We start from the raw sequence: 19,596 nt of genomic DNA, 5'->3' as shown, positions 1-19,596 counted from the left end.
TTTTCCAGGTATGTCCCTGAAAGTCTCCTTAGAAAGAGCTCAGAGACTCAGGATATTTCTGCATTTATGCTCATCTACCTATTTTTATCCTCTAAATTCATTTGATGTCTGCTCTTCCTTCTAAAGGTAACTCAGATCACACCAGGGCACCATGGAACATAAATCATTCTGAATAGAACTCTGTTTCTGGGCCACATCAGTGTATACTCAGGGGATCAACCTTTTAAAACTCCCTGCCAGTGTATATTTCAGTGCTCTACTCTTATACTTACAACCTGACACAGGCTGCAATCTTCAGCATTTGTTCATTTTCCAAAACCATCACATTTTGCATAGCTTTCCAGGGCTGCTTTTGGAATCTTATCTTGTAGGAGGGAGATTATAATAAGCAGAAGAGATAGTAAGATATCATGTTTATCATTAGCTCATCTAGGGAAACAGCTAAGGGGAAAAAATGATGCTTATTAATAAGCCCCCAGGCCCCTGATTGCTTCAGATCTGCCAAGTTAACCAAAGCTTTACAGTGGTCTCCTTCACTGCATTTCTCAGGTCAAGGGCACGTCTCTGAGGCTCTTCCTAAGCTGAGGCTGATTTATCAGGTGGTGCCTGCTAAAAGCCTATGGCTCATGTGAAAAATGATTGAGGGCTGCTTAGACAATTTCCCCCAACCAGTTGCAATTTCACCACACTTCAAACCTACCAGACCTGGACTCTCATTTAGAAAAGCAGCTGGTGTACTGGAAGGAGCTTTAACTAATAACAGCTACTAAATACATGCCAGTCATTTTATATACATTATTTCCATCCTGCTGACAATTTAAGGAAGTAGGTATGATTATCCCCACTCTATAGTGAATTGAATTAAAGACTAGAAGGTATCCATGATTTACCCAAGGTCACACATTTAGTGCCTGATGGAGAAATGAACTCTTTCTGATTCTGTATCATTCTACTATATTGTTACCATCTCCAAATACAAGGCTGAAAACTTGATCCAAGTCCTACAGTTGTCAGCTAGGTAACATTTGATAAACCATATTTAATTTTACTCTAGGTCTTCATTGGTTTAGTTGAAGAATAGAAATAATGCTATTGAGTCTTAGTGTAGGATACACTCTCAGGAGTCAAATTGACAGGGTTTAAAACCCAATTCCATCCTTACTATTTTGGTGACCCTGAAAAAGTCTGTCAGCTTTATTTCTTTTTTTTTTTTTTTTTTTTTTTTTTTTTTTTTTTGTGTAATAAAGTTTTATTAAAGTATAAAGGAGATAAAGAAAGCTTCTGACATAGGCATCAGAAGGGGGCAGAAAGAATACCCGCTTGCTAGAGTTAACAATGAGGTTATATAATCCAAAGAATGTCTGAAGGTTGTAAAGACCTCATCAGACCTACTCCCATAATTTACATTTTAAGATAACACTGTCCTCAGGCAAGATACATCCTTGTAAAGACCAGGTCTACTCCCATAATTAACATTTTTAAGATAACAGAAGGTTGAATCCAAAGACTGTCCTTAGGCAGGATGCATTATTGTTATATAATCCTAAGGAATATGGAGAAAGAAAAAGTTTGTCCTTTCTTCCTCCTTGAGAATTCCAGACCCCTCTCTCCTTGGGGACCCCTAGACTCCCTATCAACCTGCCTAGGAAATGACTCTCTCATTCCCCCCTTTTCTTTTAGGAGAATTATGTTGCCTAGGGAAAAGGGGCGTCGTTCTCGTTCCATAACTGCTTCTGAGCTGACAAGGGGCGTTCTCCCTAAATTGGTGAGGCAACATATTCTCCTAATCCTCATATTGAGGATATCTGATCCAGGGGCCCCAAATAGTAGTTGGAGGAAGCTGCAGCAGTAGCAGGAGTTTGAGCAACCATTTGTAACTTAAAAGCTTTCATGCGGCTAGAAACAAATCCAGTTATACAGTTACAGATGCAGGGAGCAAACAGCAAGAACAAAACAATCAGAATCAAAATTAAAAGTCACATTATGTCCATAGTTAAAGTGCAAAGTGTTGCACCAGTCCATTTTAGGGTTGGTAGATGTCATCAGATGAAGAAGAGGCATCGCATGTGATTGTTGTCGAAGGTATTCACAGTCTTGGAGAAAGTCTTTCTTGAAGTGGAGATGTCCACCTCCGGAAGCCTTCCACTGATAAAGAGGGGAGTGCTCCACAGACCCAGCAGTTAGACCGATTGTAGAATGCAGCGTAGGAGTGCGCCCAGGACCAGGACAGGAAGGCATTGTCTTGAGGATCAAACGGCAGACTCAGGATTTTTGGAGTCAGCAGAAGTAGACTCACATAGATTATCAGGCCCATCCACTGCCCTTTGCTTAACTCCAGAGCTCGGGTCAGCTTTATTTCTAAAATGGAGATAAGTAGTACCTACTTAAAAGGAGAGTGAGAAGATTAAATAAGGTAAAATGTGTAGAGTGTTTGACATTGGCATATGATAAACATTCATCATCATAATCATCATTATCATTATCTTAATAATGATATGACATTTTCCTTCACAGAATGTTTTTGAGGTTTGAATGAGAAAACATGTAAAAATGTGTTGTAAATGATATAAGAGCTACACATATGTAAGGAAATTATATGTCAGTTACAGCCCATGCTATGAGATTTATACTAAGGATTCAACTGGAATTAGGGAAAGTTCTAGGCTCCTCACTTAAACCTCAGGAGTATAGTGTCTTATCTACACCAGGTTAAACACTATCAAAGTACTTTACCCTGCACTTACGTATGAATTAAACAGAGTTAGGGTAAAAATCTGAAAATTCTTCTTTTTAAAACAATTTTCACCTTTGCCTGGCCTAGCGGATATGCAGGCTTTACCATTAGGGCATCATCTGTATATAGGAGAGTAGCCCAAATGCCAAGATGCCTGGTATCAGATACCCCAGGCAAGGGGAAAATGTGGAAACTGTTAAAGAGTAGAAAAGATACAACTATCTCTATCTTAGAAGAAAAGACTATAGTGGTCACAGAACAGAGTAGTTTGATGCCAGGCTTCCCAGGTTCAAATCTCAGCAAGTCTGTGTATCAGTTTCTCAGTTTCCTTGCCTAAAATGCCCAGCAATTAATAGTACTTGTAGGGTCACTAAGTGACAAAAGGTACTTCACAGAGATTAATATTAAATAAAGTAATAGATATGATCACAAAAGTATACCACTTATTTCCTGAAATTATATCTTTTGTTCCTAAAAATGTTTTCCTCCAACCTCTGATGAAAGTTTTGATGGTGATAATGTTGCAATGGAAAAAGTCTAAAATCAGGAGAAATCTGTGAAAAGAGCTACAAGATGTTTGTGCCCTATGTCAATAAGAATTGGCCACAAATATACATCTTTTATAGACTTAAGAGTTCTTTTAGGCTTTTGGACCATCTATGGATAGCCAAGTTATTGAATGTAGGTCATTTTTTTTCTTTTAAATTGTCCCAGGCCATAAGTACAGAAAAAGAATCTCTGGTCTTGGTAGCAGAACCCATTTTACAGCTTAACTTAGTTTAATTCCAAACTAGACAGATTTTGCTGGCAAAATGCCAAGATTTGAATCTTGGTTTCATCACTTACTGCAGATTTGATCTTAGGCAAGTTATTTAATCTTGCTAAGTCTCCCTTTGTCATTTGTAAAATGGGTATAATGAAATGTACTTCATAGGGACACCAGGAGAATTCTGAAAGTTTAGTTGCTCAGTCGTGTCTGGCTCTTTGCAAAGCCATGGCCTGTAGTCTACCAGGCTCCTCTGTCCATAGAATTCTCCTAGCAAGAATACTAGAGTGGGTAGCCATTGCCTTCTCCAGGAAATCTTCCCATCCTTGGGATCAAATCCATGTCTCCCACATTGCAGGAAAATTCTTTATCATCTGAGTCACTAGTTTAACCCAGGCTTCAGCAGTATGTGAATCGAGAACTTCCAGATGTACAAGTTGGATTTAGAAAGGTCAGAGGAATCAGAGATTAAATTGCCAACATCTGTTGGATCATAAAGAAAGCTCCAATGAAATTTCAGAAAAAACACCTACTTCTGCTTCACTGATTACACTAAAGCCTTTTAATCATGTGTATCAAAACAAACTGTGGAAAAATTCTTAAAGAGAAGGGAATACCAGACCACCTGACCTGCCTCCTGAGAAACCTGTATGCAGGTCAAGAAGCAACAGTTAGAACTGGACATGGAACAATGGACTGGTTCCAAATTGAGAAATGAGTATGTCTAGGCTATATATTGTCACCTTTCTTATTTAATTTATATGTAGAGTACGTCATGCAAAATGCTGGGCTGGAAAAAGCACAAGCTAGAATCAAGATTGTCAGGAGAAATGTCAACAGTCTCAGATATGCAGACGATACCACTTTAATGGCAGAAAACAAAGAGCAATTAAAAAGTCTCTTGATGATGGCTGCGATCCAAAAGTCTACAAGTAATAAATGCTGGAGAGGGTGTGGAGAAAAGGGAACCCTCTTACACTTTTGGTAGAAATGCAAACTAGTACAGCCACTATGGAGAACAGTGTGGAGATTCCTTAAAAAACTGGAAATAGAACTGCCTTATGATCCAGCAATCCCACTGCTGGGCATACACACTGAGGAAACCAGAATTGAAAGACACATGTGTACCCCAATGTTCATCGCAGCACTGTTTGTAATAGCCAGGACATGGAAGCAACCTAGATGTCCATCAACAGATGAATGGATAAGAAAGCTGTGGTACATATACACAATGGAGTATTACTCAGCCATTGAAAAGAATACATTTGAATCAGTTCTAATGAGGTGGATGAAACTGGAGCCTATTATACAGAGTGAAGTAAGCCAGAAAGAAAAACACCAATACAGTATACTAACGCATATATATGGAATTTAGAAAGATGGTAACAATAACCCTGTATACAAGACAGCAAAAGAGACACTGATGTATAGAACAGTCTTTTGGACTCTGTGGGAGAGGGTGAGGGTGGGATGATTTGGGAGAATGGCATTGAAACATGTATAATATCATATATGAAACGAGTCTCCAGTCCAGGTTCAATGCACGATACTGGATGCTTGGGGTTGGTGCACTGGGACGACCCAGAGGGATGGTACGGGGAGGGAGGAGGGTTCAGGATGGGGAACACGTGTATACCTGTGGCAGATTCGTGCTGATATATGGCAAAACCAATACAATATTGTAAAGTTAAAAAATAAAATAAAATAAAAAATTTTTTTAAAAAGTCTCTTGATAAAGCTAAAAGAGGAGAGTGGAAAAGTTGGCTTAAAACTCAACATTCAAAAAACTAAGATCATGGCATCAGGTCCCATCACTTAATGGGAAACAGATGGGGAAAAAGTGGCAACAGTGACCAATTTTATTTCTTGGGTTCCAAAATCACTGTGGAGGATGATTGTAGTCATGAAATTATAAGAAATTATAAGCCTTGCTCCTTGGAAAGAAAGTTATGACAAACTTAGACAGCATATTAGAAAGCAGAGATGTCACTTTGCCAACAAAGATCTGTCCAGTCAAAGCTATGGTTTTTCCAGTAGTCATGTATGATGTGAGAGTTGGACCATAAAGAAGGCTGAGCACTGAATATTGATGCTTTTGAACTGTGGTGTTGGAGAACTCTCTTGACAGTCCCTTGGATAGCAAGGAGATCAAATTATTCAATCATAAAAGAAGTCAACCCTGAATATTCATTGGAAGGACTGGTGCTGAAAGTGAAACTCCAATACTTTGGCCACCTGATGCAAAGAACCAACTCATTGGAAAAGATCCTGATGCTGGGAAAGATTGAGGGCAGGAGGAAAAGTGGGCAACAGAGGATGAGATGGTTGGATGGCATCATTGACACAATGGACATAAGTTTGAGCAAACTCTGGGAAATAGTGAGGGACAGGGAAGCCTGATGTGCTACAGTCCATGGGTTCACAAAGTGTTGAATTGACTTAGCAACTGAACAACAGGAGAATTCAATGAGACAACAAATGTGTGGTGGACAGAATAATGCCCCTTCCTTTTAAAAAAAAGTCAATTTTTTTTAATACCCAGAACATGGCAAAAGGAATGTTGCAAACATAATTAAGGTTATAGACCTCGAAATACAGATACTGTCTTAGACTTTCCTAGTGGGCTTAATCTAATCACATGGACCCCTAAAAGTGCAAGAGGAAAGCAGAAAAGTAAGTCAGAGATGAAATGCATGAAAATTCCAAAGTGTGAATGGGATTTAACTCACCATTGCTGGCTTTGAATATGGAGGAAGGAGTCTGCAAGCCAAGGAACGCAAGCAGTCTCTATAAGTTGGGAACAGTCTAAGTTGATAACCAGAGAACAAATGGGACTTTAGTCCTACCACAGTAAGAAACTGAATTCTGCCAAATACCTGAATGAGAAGAGAAGTAGAACCTTCAGAAAGAGATGTAGCCTCCCCAATACCTTGACTTTAGCCCAGTGAACCCCTTTTAGACTTCTGCCCTATAGACTGAAATCAAAATTTTGTGTTGTGTTAAACTGCTAAGTTTGTGAAAATTTGTTAGGGCAGAAAATGGAAAAGTGAGGTCGAATGTCAAGTACTTTAAATGTGCCTGATACAAAATAAATATTAATTAATATCCAGTGATTTAATGATGGTGAGGAAGAACAGGAGGATGACAACAAAGAATTCAAGTTATACCTGGAATTATGAATATTAAACCTGGTTGATATCCACAAGATTAACCATTATTGAGGCCCTCTTTTTTTTTTTAATTTTATTTTATTTTTTAAACTTTACATAATTGTATTAGTTTTGCCAAATATCAAAATGAATCCACCACAGGTATACATGTGTTCTGCATCCTGAACCCTCCTCCCTCCTCCCTCCCCATTCCATCCCTCTGGGTCGTCCCAGTGCACCAGCCCCAAGCATCCAGTATCGTGCATCGAACCTGGACTGGCAACTCGTTTCATACATGATATTTTACATGTTTCAATGCCATCCTCCCAAATCTTCCCACCCTCTCCCTCTCTCTCAGAGTCCATAAGACTGTTCTATACATCAGTGTCTCTTTTGCTGTCTCGTACACAGGGTTATTGTTACCATCTTTCTAAATTCCATATATATGCGTTAGTATACTGTATTGGGGTTTTTCTTTCTGGCTTACTTCACTCTGTATAATAGGCTCCAGTTTCATCCACCTCATTAGAACTGATTCAAATGTATTCTTTTCAATGGCTGAGTAATACTCCATTGTGTATATGTACCACAGCTTTCTTATCCATTCATCTGCTGATGGACATCTAGGTTGCTTCCATGTCCTGGCTATTATAAACAGTGCTGCGATGAACATTGGGGTACACGTGTCTCTTTCCCTTCTGGTTTCCTCAGTGTGTATGCCCAGCAGTGGGATTGCTGGATCATAAGGCAGTTCTATTTCCAGTTTTTTAAGGAATCTCCACACTGTTCTCCATAGTGGCTGTACTAGTTTGCATTTCTACCAAAAGTGTAAGAGGGTTCCCTTTTCTCCACACCCTCTCCAGCATTTATTACTTGTAGACTTTTGGATCGCAGCCATTCTGACTGGTGTGAAATGGTACCTCATAGTGGTTTTGATTTGCATTTCTCTGATAATGAGTGATGTTGAGCATCTTTTCATGTGTTTGTTAGCCATCTGTATGTCTTCTTTGGAGAAATGTCTATTTAGTTCTTTGGCCCATTTTTTGATTGGGTCATTTATTTTTCTGGAGTTGAGCTGTAGGAGTTGCTTGTATATTCTCGAGATTAGTTGTTTGTCAGTTGCTTCATTTGCTATTATCTTCTCCCATTCTGAAGGCTGTCTTTTCACCTTGCTAATAGTTTCCTTTGATGTGCAGAAGCTTTTAAGGTTAATTAGGTCCCATTTGTTTATTTTTGCTTTTATTTCCAATATTCTGGGAGGTGGGTCATAGAGGATCCTGCTGTGATGTATGTCAGAGAGTGTTTTGCCTATGTTCTCCTCTAGGAGTTTTATAGTTTCTGGTCTTACATTAAGATCTTTAATCCATTTTGAGTTTATTTTTGTGTATGGTGTTAGAAAGTGTTCTAGTTTCATTCTTTTACAAGTGGTTGACCAGTTTTCCCAGCACCACTTGTTAAAGAGATTGTCTTTAATCCATTGTATATTATTGTGAGGCCCTATTAAAGGCCTAACATTGTACTAAATGCTTTCTATATAGTGAATTATTTTATCTAATCCTCACAACTGTCCTATGAAGTAGGCATGATTATTCCCATTTTACTGGAGCTCAGAAAAGAAAAATTCATCCATCTTATACTGAGTTATTTTGTAATGCAGAAGTTTTCAAGGACATAAGACATTTCTAAGAAGGAAGGTGGAAATTCCTAATGTCTCAAAGATAGAAACACAGCACATTTGGTTGTTTCTTTAATGGACATGGATGCTTATGCAGCCCTTTCTTTCTATCAATGCCTAAAGTAATGCAGTTAGAGCTCTTTGAAGACAAGTTAAACATGGAGAGGTACACAGAAATAGAACCTGTAACTGTTTAAGAGACAGAGAAGCATTTCCTCATAAGACAGTTCTGACCATGTATCTGATGAGAGCCCATGCATGTGCATTTTAAATAAGGAAACAAACTTCAGTCCTAGGCAGCTCAGGAAATATGAAATATTTCAGTTGGTCTGAGACAGAGTTTAGAAATGGAATCAAATATGCAGGCTCTTTTGACCAAAGTCATAAAGGATGATGTGATTCTTCTTTTCCCAAGCAGAGTGTGAGTTTAGATCACTCATATTCCAGGAGACACCCATAATGGTATTATTCAACAGGTGGACACCACAGAAGTTTCCAATCCAAATTTTAGAATACTATTTCTCAAAGTATAGTTAGCCAATCACTTGCATCAAAATTATTTGGATGATCTACTCTAAAAGCAATGAATTTGCAGAAGCCCAGAAATCTATATTTCTAACAAATATGTGTTCTTTAGGTGATTCTCTTACAAATTCAAGCTTGAGAAACTTTTGTATAGAGATTCTCAAGGGAATAGAGAGGTAAGTTAGTCTTCATCAACCATGAGACATCCATTGACTGGTACCAGGGGAAGCACCGAGATTCATTTAATTCCTACCCTACCTCCAGGATTTCATAGGCAGCTGCCTAACTACAACATAGGACAGTCAGGCAGAAGTCATACATGGAGAAATAAGTAGACTGCTCTGGGAACCCAGACACAGCAGTTAATTCTGGCTGGGGCTCTCTCTTCAGGATTTCAAGAAGAGGTATCATTCAGGCTTAGCTTGAGAATGAGATTGGCAGCAGAGTATGGAGCGAGACAAGCTAAGAACAGCCTTCCAGGGGTGGGAGTCAAGGTGAGCAAAGGCATGAAGCCATCTCCAGGATCTTGTGCATAGACTGATACTACTGTGGGAAAGGTCCTTAAAGGTTACAAGTGGAGAAGAAGACAAAAAATTAGTCTAACTAGAAGACACCAAAGACATCAATGACCATAATAAAAAGATGAGGTAGTGAGGACTTTAAGTTTTTAAAGATACAATATGAGCCAGTCTATAGTTTAAAAATGACATAGGCCATGCATTAATTTTTTTTGTCATGAAAACAACTCATTATTACAAGATGGGTGGCTTACGACAACAAATATCTGTCTCTCACAGGTCTAGAGGCCAGAAGTCCAAAATCAAGAATTGTTAGGGTTGTATTCTGTCCAAATTCTATAGAAAAAAAAGTATTTCCTTGCCTCTTTCAACTTCTGGTGGTACCAGGCACACCAATATCTGCTCCTGTCTTCTTATCTTATTTCTGTGTCTTCTCCTCTCTGTCTCTTATAAGAACATTTGGGATGCACCCAGATAACCCAGGATGAGTCCATCTCAAGGTCCTTCAATTAATTACATCTGTAAAAACCCTTTTACAAATCAGGTCACATTCACAGAGGGTAGGACATGGACATATCTTTTGGGGGCACCACTCAACCTACTACAGGCAACCATAATGTAATACAGACTTGTTTTTGAAGGTAGATCTATTTGAATTTGAATACTTATTCAAAACAAGTTTTGCTACTTATTGTGTCACCATAATAAGTGGAAAAAGTATGTAAAATGGTGATAATACATTTTCATGGGGTTGCTATAAGGATTATGTGTCATATACCAATCTAGGATATCTAGCTTAGTTTCTGGTACATAATGGGTTCTCAAGAAATTATATTTAATGGCTCAGATCATGAACTTCTTATTGCCAAATTTAGACTTAAATTGAAGAAAGTGGGGGAAAACCACTAGACCATTCAGGTATGAACTAAATCAAATCCCTTATGATTATACAGTAGAACAGTAGAAGTGAGAAATAGATTTAAGGGACTAGATCTGATAGACAGAGTGCCTGATGAACTATGGACAGAGGTTTGTGACATTGTACAGGAGACAGGGATCAAGACCATCCCCAAGAAAAGAAATGCAAAAGAGCAAAATGGCTGTCTGAGGAGGCCTTACAAATAGCTGTGAAAAGAAGGGAAGTGAAAAGCAAAGGAGAAAAGGAAAGATATACCCATTTGAAGGCAGAGTTCCAAAGAATAGCAAGGAGAGATAAGAAAGTCTTCCTCAGTGATCAATGCAAGACATAGAGGAAAACAATAGAATGGAAAAGACTAGACAAATCTTCAAGAAAATTAGAGACACCAAGGGAACATTTCATGCAAAGATGGGCTCAATAAAGGACAGAAATGGTATGGACCTCACAGAAGCAGAAGATATTAAGAAGAGGTGGCAAGAATACACAGAAGAACTGTACAAAAAAGATCTTCATGACCCAGATAATCAATATGGTGTGAGTACTCACCTGGAGCCAGACTTCCTAGAATGTGAAGTCAAGTGGGCCTTAGAAAGTATCACTACAAACAAAGCTAGTGGAGGTGATGGAATTCCAGTTGAGCTATTTCAAATCCTGAAAGATGATGCTGTGAAAGTGCTGCACTCAATATGTCAGCAAATTTGGAAAACTCAGCAGTGGCCACAGGACTGGAAAAGGTCAGTTTTTATTCCAATCCCAAAGAAAGGCAATGCCAAAGAATGCTCAAACTACCACACAATTGCACTCATCTCACACGCTAGTAAAGTAATGCTGAAAATTCTCCAAGCCAGGCTTCAGCAGTACGTGAACCGTGAACTTCCTGATGTTCAAGCTGGTTTTAGAAAAGGCAGAGGAACCAGAGATCAAATTGCTAACATCCGCTGGATCATCAAAAAAGCATGAGAGTTCCAGAAAAACATCTATTTCTGCTTTATTAACTATGCCAAACCTTTAACTGTGGGGATCACAATAAACTGTGGAAAATTCTGAAAGAGATGGGAATACCAGAGCACCTGACCTGCCTCTTGAGAAACCTGTATGCAGGTCAGGAAGCAACAGTTAGAACTAGACATGGAAAAACAGACTGGTTCCAAATAGGAAAAGGAGTACATCAAGGCTATATATTGTCACCCTGCTTGTTTAACTTATATGCAGAGTACATCATGAGAAACGCTGGGCTGGAAGAAGCACAAGCTGGAATCAAGATTGCCGGGAGAAATGTGGCTCAGATGGTAAAGCATCTGCCTACAATGCAGGAGACCCAGGTTTGATCCCTGGGTCGGAAGATCCTCTGGAGAAGGAAATGGCAACCCACTGCAGTACTGTTGCCTGGAAAATCCCATGGATGGAGGAGCGTGGTAGGCTACAGTCCATGGGTTCGCAAAGGGAACTTATGACTGAGCAAATCTCAGCTTACGACTGAGCAACTTCACTTCACTTACTTCAGATACGCAGATAACACCACCCTTACAGCAGAAAGTGAAGAAGAACTAAAGGCCCTCTTGATGAAAGTGAAAGACAAGAGTGGAAATGTTGGCTTAAGTAAAGCTCAACATTCAGAAAACTAAGATCATGTCATCTGGTCATGTCATTTCATGGCAAATAGATGGGGAAACAGTGGAAACAGTGTCAGACTTTATTTTGGGGGGCTCCAAAATCACTGCAGATGGTGATTGCAGCCATGAAATTAAAAGACGCTTATTCCTTGGAAGGAAAGTTATGACCAACCTAGACAGCATATTAAAAAGCAGAGACATTATTTTGTCAACAAAAGTCCATCTAGTCAAGGCTATGGTTTTTCCAATGGTCATGTATGGATGTGAGAGTTGGACTATAAAGAAAGCTTAGTGCTGAAGAATTGAAGCTTTTGAACTGTGATGTTGGAGAAGACTCTTGAGAGTCCCCTGGACTACAAGGAGATCCAACCAGTCCATCCTAAAGGAGATCAGTCCTGGATGTTCATTGGAAGGACTGATGTTGAAGCTGAAACTCCAATACTTTGGCCACCTTCTGTGAAGAGCTGACTCATTGGAAAGTCCCTGATGCTAGGAAAGATTGAGGGCGGGAAGAGAAGGGGACGACAGAGGATGAGATGGCTAGATGGCATCACCGACTCAACGGACATGAGTTTGGGTAAACTCTAGGAGTTGGTGATGGACAGGGAGGCCTGGCTTGCTGTGGTTCATGGGGTCACAAAGAGTCGGACACAACTGAATGACTGAACTTAACTGAATGTTAATCATATAATATGACTTGTGGTATCATGTGAGATATGTTAGAAAGCCCATGTATTTTAGGGTTTAAAGGAACAGGATTGAGAAATAAGTGCCCTGGGAATAATTCTTAACTCTATAATAAATCTGAAATTGGTAAAAGTTAGGATTAAAAGAAGTAATATATGTAAAACATGCAGCCCCATGCCTGGCACATAGTAAGCCAGCTAGTAATGCTTAGTGATTACAAGGGTGAGACAAAGTATCACTTTTAAGAGAGAGTCTAGTCGCTCACACACAGAGATCTAGTGTTTAGAACATAAATAAAGCACTTTCATATGCAATAACTCATTTTGTTCTCCCCAAAGCTGTTTGATGTCTTACTATTCTGTGGCTTTGCCTGGGGCAAGAAGACTGCCCCTCCAGATGCTTAGGGAAAGGAATGAATGCTCTCTGGACTATATATATATATATATATTTTAACCAAGTTAAGTATTTCTGAGATTTTTCTGGTGACTTTTGGAAGGCAAAGTGGCCAAAAAAGAAATACTGACTGTGATCAAGAAGACTTGTGTGTCGAGTCCTATAACTCTTTCCATAGGCCTGAGCAGAAGCTGTTGCACAAGGAGCTTTCTTACTCTGTCTCTTGCCATTTGCTTCCTTTTTATGATCCTTATACATAAATTAATATGAGAAAACAGGTCATATAGGGACTGTTTACAGTACAGGGGCTCTGCTCTTAAAAAATTAAAATAATAAAAAGCTAATTAATTGTCAGAGTACCCATGTGAAGCAGATCCTGGGTAGCATCTGTCATTTCCACCTGACACTGGTAACAGTGAGGTAGAAAGAAAAAGCCAAGGTGAAAGCAAATAGTGAAATGCTCAGAGAGCCTTCACACTCTTCTGGGCACTCTCAGGGTTTCATAGTATGAAGACAACAAGGTTCAAAAACAAATAGCTCTAAATGGTCAAGGAGACACAAATCAGAAAGGTGGATCATTTCAGAAGAGAAAACAAGTAAGTTTAAGTAGCCTATATAATAGAAAAATTTTAAGGATTCAGATCTAGTCAAATACATTGAGAGGAGAGTGACCTATTGGCATGAGTGAGGCAGAATAAAGAAATAGTATAGATAGACCACACTCTTTTCCAATGAAGAAAGTTCCAGAGCAAAGGTGAAATTAAAACTAGATTTCTAAACAATCTCAGATCAGGTCCCTTCCTTTTCATTCAGACATACCCGCTCCCTTCATTCAACTCTTAAAATAATTCCTAACTAGTCTTCTTGTCCTTCAATTTTAATCCATTCTTCATGTGTCTATCACTTTAGCATTCTTCCTAAAATACACAAGTAGAAAACACACTGAAATAGAGTTGCCCATGTGCTAATATAAAAAGAGATGAAGGTAGAGGGAGGAAAAGCGTGTACACAATCTCTGATAAAGGAAGGCCAGTCTGTTTATTTTCTAAAGTTGAAATATGTATAAAATAGATAGTCATATTATTAAAAGCTAAAAATAGACTCACTATGATAACTAGCAAAGAGTTCTTCTCACCCTGTCCTCACATGGCAGAAGAGGGGAGAGAGCTCTCTGGTGCACTAATCTTATCCACGAGGGCTCCACCCTCATGACCTAATCACCTTCTGAAGGCCCTACCTCCAAATACCATCACTTTGGGGGTTAGGCCTTCACATTTAAATGTATGGGGTTTGAATGACTTTTTTTTTTTTTTTTTTTTTTATGGGGAATACAAACTTTCTTTGTTTTCCCCTGGGTACCTTTTTTTTTTTTAATTGGATGAAAATTGCTTTACAATGTTATGTTGGCTTCTGATTTTCTTGTAGCACTTTATTTTGCATTTTCTACTAAGAGAGGAAGAGGAGGAGGAGAAGTCAAGAACAAGGCCCTTTTCTTTCTCCATTTTTTTCTTCCCAAGATCATGCTCAAATAAGAAAGAAGACCTGAATCATGGATGCTGTTCTCTACAGACCACATGAAAGGTGTGGTCTCAGGCTCCTTATCTGGAAACTTTGTGCCTTACAAAGACAATAATTGTCTCCCAAAACTGTCTGAAATATTGGACTAAACCGCACTTCAGTTTGATAAGAGAAAATTACAGTCAAGTTTTAGTCAAAAGAACAATTAGCCTTGTGACCATGAAGAAACACCTAATTTCTCTGACTCAATCATCTCAAATATTAAATGGAAATGATAAAACTTATCTTGGATAACTTAAGAGCTAATTTTGAGAAGCAAATGAAATAACAGACATGAGAAAGTTTCTGAAATTATAAAGTGCAACATAAATATAAATCAATGCAACAAATACATCTACTATGTCATCTGATCTTTATAACAACTCCAGAATACTGGAAAGAATTTTTATCCCCATTTACTGATAGAAAGAAAAAAGAAACAGAAAAGGGTTATTCTGTTTGTTTAAAGTCCCTTTGCAAGTGGGTTACCAAGCCAAGACCAGTACTTAGTACTCGGACATCCCCTACTTCCTGGCTCTCACCTGTCTGGTTACTCTCTCTGTGCTTTTCTGACTTCAAGTTGGACTGGCCAAAAGAAAGACAGCTAGGTGGGAGGAAAGAGAGCATTTGGGGGGCATTTCTTCTGATGCTCTCCTCTTGTCTCAGCACTGTGGTTCTGGCAATGACTGATCCTTCTACAACTCATGTCTAGAGCCTCATTCTATAGTGATAGGTCTCATGGGGCTCCAGTAACTTTGGGTCCCAATGTTCACCCCTTGCTCCTCACACCTAGAGGGTGTAAGGGCTTTTTATACTCTGCTGGGCACCTCATCATCTTTTCCTGGCTACACAACTGAAAAGTACCTTCATTAAATTCTCTAGAAAATTCTACTTAAGCATGCATTCTTTTATCTTCTAGGTTCCTCACAATTTCAAACTTCTTGCTCATATACCACCAAGGAAACTTCTACCCCCATCTCTAATTCCTCTGCCAGTCCTCTCCTCACTTTCCCAGACTCCTTCTGCAGGAATCCCAGACCACCTCCATTGTGCTCCCAGTACTACCTTACCACCAGTCTGAATCTTCCTTTTACCAATTATTCTTTACCAATTTTAAAGCTTCTAGGTGCTCTCCTTAGTTCCTTTTCCTCAAGCCTTTCTTTTTCCTGTCTCACACTTCATTTCCCCAGAGTTGACCTGTCTGCCATATAATCTGGGTAAAGAAATGGCATTAAATCACCCTCTGAGTACCTCAGGGGAAACATATTCTATTCAAATCATGCATTTGTTTCAAATTTGCAAACTATCCTTTTTTTAAAAAAGGTAATTCTGTCTAAAAGGGATAAAAGTAATTGATCACCCTATCAATTTTTTCCTCAAGGTTATATAGACTGTTCTTACACTGACGTTTAGATCAAGTCCATCTTCATTTGAACTAGATCACAATTGTTACTAGGCATGTGGACTGGTAACTATTTCCAAGGCTGCTATAAATCAGTGCTTCAACCCTCTTTTCTACCATCAAACTTTATGACAGAAAACAGGCACAGTATCCATTTCGGCCCCTAGGGTGCTTTTTTGCTAAAGTTTAGACATAGCCTATAATAATAGCTCTGTCTTCCTAGAGTGTGACTGGAGGGAAGAAAAGCAAATAAATGTGTCCTTGCCTTCTTACGTTAGAATGCACAACTGAAGCATCCAAAGGCCAACATTTCCTTCAGAATTCTGAGCTCCCTCCTCCTCTCCTTGCTGTGAAAAGTAATGACCTGTTCGTCTCTGTTTGTCATTCAAACCGTGTACCCAGGAAGTCAGCATCTGTCTCCTCATTGGCCTCCTCTTCGCTAAATGTACTGACCATCACCAAAGTGAAACAGCACTTCTTGTGACGCTTTCCAAACCACACTAGTCATGAAGAGCAGACGATAATTACCAACAAATTGAAACAGTTGCCCCAAATGATGACTGCACAGATGTACAAAATAACTGGTATTTTTACTGCAGCTCAAGAGTGTGAAACGTCATAAGTGATTTGATGACATTTTAGTACTGATCACAGGTACAAACTATCCATGCTCAATTAAAGAAAGATGAAAGTTCAGCTTTCTATAATTAAAACAATGACTTGTTCAGCCTCGGGGCTAGAAATAAATGCTAAGGTTTTCCGTCTCTTGCAATCCTAAATGAAGATTTAGAGAAGAAAACTCTACTATCATTGACTTCCTTAAAATCAAGGTTTTATCCAAACTGAAAATTATTCATGATAAGACTTTTAAATAGGAAAAAATAAGTCATTCTTATTATCTTTTGGCTGCTATACAGTGAATGACTTTCTTCACTATTATGTTTTGAATATTACATCATTTAGATCACTCTCGGTAAATCAATTCAGATATTTTCTTTGGACCCTGCTGCAAATATATGTAATTTAGGAAGTTGAAAAAATACCTAAAGTGTATTTTAGCATAAAATAAAAATCCTAAATATCCAGCTCTGCAACTTACTACATCTCTGAGCCTCTATTTCCTTATCTTTTAAATGGGTCATGATGATTAGTTTTATCTGTTAACTTGGCTAGGCTTGGTCTCCATTTATTCAATATAATCTAGATGTTGCTATAAAGGTCTGTTGTAGATGTGATTAAAGTCCATAGTCTGTTGACTTATGTAAAGAAGATTATCGGTCATCTGGATAGGCCTGATTCAATCAACTGAAGGCCTTAAAAGCAGAACTGAGGCTCCCTTGAAGAAGAAATTTTATCTGTGCTTTTATCTTATACCCAACGTTCCAAACTGCTGTTCCTACCAGCCTGCCCTACTTGTCTAGCCAGCGCTCACTTGGGTAAGTCAATTCTTTGCAACCAGTCAATCAATCCACCCTGTTTTTCTGGTTATATATGACTGATGCCTGGCGATAATAATGCCTATTCTGTAGGAATGCTGTAGGAGTGAAATGAGGTAATGAGATTATATGCATGAAGTGAATTAACACAAAATGAAAGTAATGGAATATATGCAATACTACTTTTGGATGTGACTAACTCCAATACAGCTAATAACTTCATTAAAATGTCATCCTCTCTTAACAGGCCTTACCAAATCATTGTGCCTTTTAGATAATGCAAATCATCTTACATTCTAAGGCTACTTTTGAACACTACCAGATCCTGCTTTACAATCTCAAAGACTAAGACAGACAATCATATCCAAGTCCACAAACACCCCATCTAGATATGTTACTCTTCATAAGAAACTGATATTGAACTTGAGACAGAGTCTGTGGTCATGGATATCAGAGGTCAAGAAGAAGGCATAACAGTAAGGGTGGTATTCAGACAGGAACCTAGACAAGCCTGAGATAAAGAATGAGTCCAGAGTCAGAACTAAAGGATAAATAGAACTAAAGGATAAATACATGAAATCACAGAGGGAGGGGTGGACGTGTGGGGAGATCAGGGGCTACACCAGGTACTAGCTCAGGTCTTACCTGATCTGGACAAACTCAGCCCCCCAGTGGCTGGGTGAGGTGATGGACTGGGAAGGGAGGACTTCTGACCCAAGTTGTTGCCAAATGACTCTTGGGCTCGGGAGAGCACATACCAAAGAATCAGGTAAACAGCAGCACCCTGAGGGAAAAAGAATCACCACATTCATGTCATTTTCTTTCAGGCCACACAACTGAATTACATTCCCCAGTCTCCCTTTCAGTACTCTCTGGTTGTGAGACTGAGTTTTTGCAGAGCAGAGTTTCCCACTTCTAGCCCTGGCTCAAAAACATCACCCATGTACAACTCTTCCTCCCCTGCCATCTGGCTAGAAAGGAGTCAATACTCAGGGCAGCTATAAGAGCCACATATTGAAGATGGAAAAGCCACACAATACAAAGAGCCTAGATCCCTGAATTATTGCTTGGAGGAGAGACATTCAGGAGAGTTACCTGACTGAGAACAACTGCATTAGATTATTATGTTAGCAAGATAAGAACTTGTACTGTGTTAAGCCGCTGAGATTTGAGAATTTATCTACTAGATCAGTCAGCTAACAAAAATTGTGACCAAAGTTGCCATGCTGTTGTAATAAAAATACACAAGCCTTGGCTTACTCAGATAGCCAGTGGCAAGGGAACTAAGAATGCAATCTGAGAAATGGAATTCATACTACACAGTAAAATAACACAGCACTTAAGCCAAACACTAATGAGAGGTTTTTCCTAAAATCAGAACTATAATATGACCATTATTTTAATTACCCCTCCCCATTTCCCTCTCCAAATGGCCAGATTCCTTCCTCTCTTTCTGATTTCCCATTTCCTTCTTCAGTCCTTTAATCAGATTGCTTATCTCATCTGATGACACCATCTCCCCATTCCAATCCTACTCTTTCTCAAGGCCAGATCAAGCCTCATCTCTCCAGGATATCTAGAAATCCTTTAACACACTGCAATCCAACCTTCCTCTAAACATACTGTTGAGACCGTTTATTTGGACATTTAATCATACATAGTCCTGCACTTTCCTTTGATTCCACACACCCACCTGTCATAAGTATCCTGCTAACTTCTTTAGGGAGAGACTAAACCATATATTGATTAATTTACTCAAACAGAGCACCCTGCAGAGCAATGGACTTACATAGTAGCTCTTAGTAAGTGATGAAAATGAATCATATTTCACCAGCTCTAATTTTTACAATAAAACCAATAATAAAATAATAAGCTGAGATGGTTGGTTATGAAAAAATGCTAATACTACACAAAGGAAATGGCCAATAGATGTGTTTTTTGAACACCAACACCACTAGAGTAGTGGTATGGCTACCTGGAGCACTGTAAAGAGAAGGACCCCAAAGCCATACCCAGGCTCCTCAGGAAAGTGTGCTATAATCTATTAGAAATGTCTGTATGACACTGGAATTGGGAAGTGGCATCATGAAGTTTTAATATTTGCCATAGCTTATATAATCAATGGGGCTTCCCTGGTAGCTCAGCTGGTAAAGAATCCACCTGCAATGCAGGAGACCCCAGTTCAGTTCCTGAGTCAGGAAGATCCCCTGGAGAAGGGATAG

At 39.0% G+C, this 19,596-nt stretch overlaps 1 long non-coding RNA gene across 2 annotated transcripts in view; it reads right to left on the bottom strand.

Annotated features, from left to right (window-relative positions):
* Positions 1-19,596, bottom strand: part of LOC129635562 (uncharacterized) — a 79,619-nt gene that overhangs the window by 41,510 nt on the left and 18,513 nt on the right. For both annotated transcript variants that reach the window (XR_008706365.1, XR_008706366.1), the window contains exon 2: positions 18,020-18,158. This is a non-coding gene — a long non-coding RNA (uncharacterized LOC129635562). The remainder of the gene's footprint in view (positions 1-18,019; positions 18,159-19,596) is intronic.

This window comes from Bubalus kerabau, chromosome 20, assembly GCF_029407905.1.
Source record: "Bubalus kerabau isolate K-KA32 ecotype Philippines breed swamp buffalo chromosome 20, PCC_UOA_SB_1v2, whole genome shotgun sequence".
Taxonomy (NCBI): Eukaryota; Metazoa; Chordata; class Mammalia; order Artiodactyla; family Bovidae; genus Bubalus; species Bubalus kerabau.
The sequence above is the reverse complement of the archived record's forward strand: the minus strand, read 5'-3'. Positions and strand labels throughout refer to the sequence as shown.